We start from the raw sequence: 2341 nt of genomic DNA, 5'->3' as shown, positions 1-2341 counted from the left end.
GATGGTGGGATTTAGTCTTCTTTGGGGTTGACGGACAGGTTTTGATTCCTCTTCTAAATATATTCTGTGCTCACAAACTTGAGGACTGATTCCTACTATATCCGCCAAGCTCCACCCAATTGCTTTCTTGTGCTTTCTCAGCACACTGAGCAGTTGCTCCTCCTGTTGAGAAGTGAGTTCCCTTGCAATGGTGATTGGGAACTTCTGATTATCCTCAAGGTAAGCATACTTGAGGTGTGGAGGAAGAGGCTTCAATTCCAATTTCTGCTCATGGCTAGGTTCTGGATCATCCGGGGCTAGTGGTAATGGTAAGGTGTTGTCATTATGTTCAGATGGTATCCCCACACTTGGACCTTGCTCTATGTGCTTCTCTTCTACTTCTTCTTGGTGAACTTCAGCCACAGTTTCATCAATGATGTCGCACTGAAAGATAGAATGATCTTCCAGATGGTGCTTCATAGCTTCATTTAAACTGAAACTTACTGTTTTGCCATCTATCTCAAAGGAGTAAGTTCTTGAGAATGCATCCAGCTTGAACTTTGAGGTTTTCGGGAATGGTCTTCCAAGCAGGATTGATGATGGTCTTCTTGAGTCATTAGGGGGCATTTCCAGGATATAGAAGTCAATGAAAAATGTGAGCCCCTTAATGCTCACTAATACATCTTCAGCAATTTCAACTACTGTAATAATGCTTTTATCTGCTAACACAAAATGAGCTGCCGACCTTTTTAAGGGAGAGAGCCTTAAGGTATCATATATAGACAATGACATTATACTAACACATGCTCCTAAGTCATACATGTAATCAGAAAATATTACACCTCCAATGGTATAGTTTACCATGCATGGTCCTGGATCACTACATTTTTCAGGTATACCTTCCATTAAAGCAGATATAGAACTACCTAAAGGGATAGTTTCTAATTCATTAATTTTATCTTTGTGTATGCATAAATCCTTTAGAAACTTTGCATATTTAGGTACTTGCTGAATAACATAAAAAAGGGGAACAGTTACCTCAACCTTTTTGAAAATTTCTACCATTTTGAGATCAAGTTCCATTTGCTTTCTGGACTTCCTTGCAAGATGCGGAAATGGGATAGGAATGGCGCCACTTGTAGCTTCTGCATCCTTTGGTGCTCCATACCTTGGCTGAGTTACTTCTTCTTCAATAATGTCTTGCACTTCCTCTTCCTCTTCAGCATCTTCCACTTCTATCACATCCTCAGCTGGGGCGTGTATTTGTGGGCTTGGCTTCTCTTGGTTTCTCTCTTGCAGTGTGGTTCCAGACCTCAAAGTGATGGCATTGATGCCACCCTTGGGGTTAGGTAAGGGTTAAGAAGGGATTCCACTGGAGTTTAAAGGTTGGTTAGTGAAAGTAGGTAGTGAATCTATCAGGGCGGCGAGAGCTTGTAAAGTGGCATTCAGACCATTTAGAGTAGAGTTCAGTGTAATCTGCATATCTTGTTGTCCTTGTGCAAGAGAACGAAGCATCTCGTCATTTGATGAGGAAGTAGAATAAGTGATATGTGGCACTTGTTGTTGGTTTTGCTGGGGTCCTTGTGATTGTCTTAAGTGAGGAGCTCTGTAAGGTTGGTTCTGATTCTGTTGTCTATTGTTGTTATTCCACCTCTGATTTTCATTGTTGTCTCTGCCTCCTCTGTTATAGTTGTCCCTCCAGCCATGGTTGGAATTATCCCTCCAACCTTGGTTAGAGTTGTCCTGCTAGTGCACGAATTGTAAATCATAACTCGTACCACTAACCAGCAAGTGCACTGGGTCGTCCAAGTAATACCTTACGTGAGTAAGGGTCGAATCCCACGGAGATTGTTGGCTTGAAGCAATCTATGGTTATCTTGTAATTCTTAGTCAGGATATCAATTATAATTATCAGTTTGGATTGCGAAAAATAAAAGAGCATGCATTAAATACTTGTTATGCAATAATGGAGAATATGTTGGAGTTTTGGAGATGCTTTGTCTTCTGAATCTCTGCTTTCCCCCTGTCTTCTTTTTTACGCACGCAAGGTTCCTCCTATGGCAAGCTGTGTGTTGGTAGATCACCGTTGTCAATGGCTACCATCCGTCCTCTCAGTGAAAATGGTCCAGGTGCGCTGTCACCGCACGGCTAATCATCTGTCGGTTCTCACTCATGCTGGAATAGGATCCATTGATCCTTTTGCGTCTGTCACTACGCCCAACCCTTATGAGTTTGAAGCTCATCACAGTCATTCAATCCCTGAATCCTACTCGGAATACCACAGACAAGGTTTAGACTTTCCGGATTCTCAAGAATGCTGCCAATGGATTCTAGCTTATACCACGAAGATTCTGATTAAGGA

This window comes from Arachis ipaensis, chromosome B5 (genome assembly GCF_059453495.1).
Source record: "Arachis ipaensis isolate K30076 ecotype BB chromosome B5, ASM5945349v1, whole genome shotgun sequence".
Taxonomy (NCBI): Eukaryota; Viridiplantae; Streptophyta; class Magnoliopsida; order Fabales; family Fabaceae; genus Arachis; species Arachis ipaensis.
Note: the sequence above shows the minus strand (reverse complement) of the source record.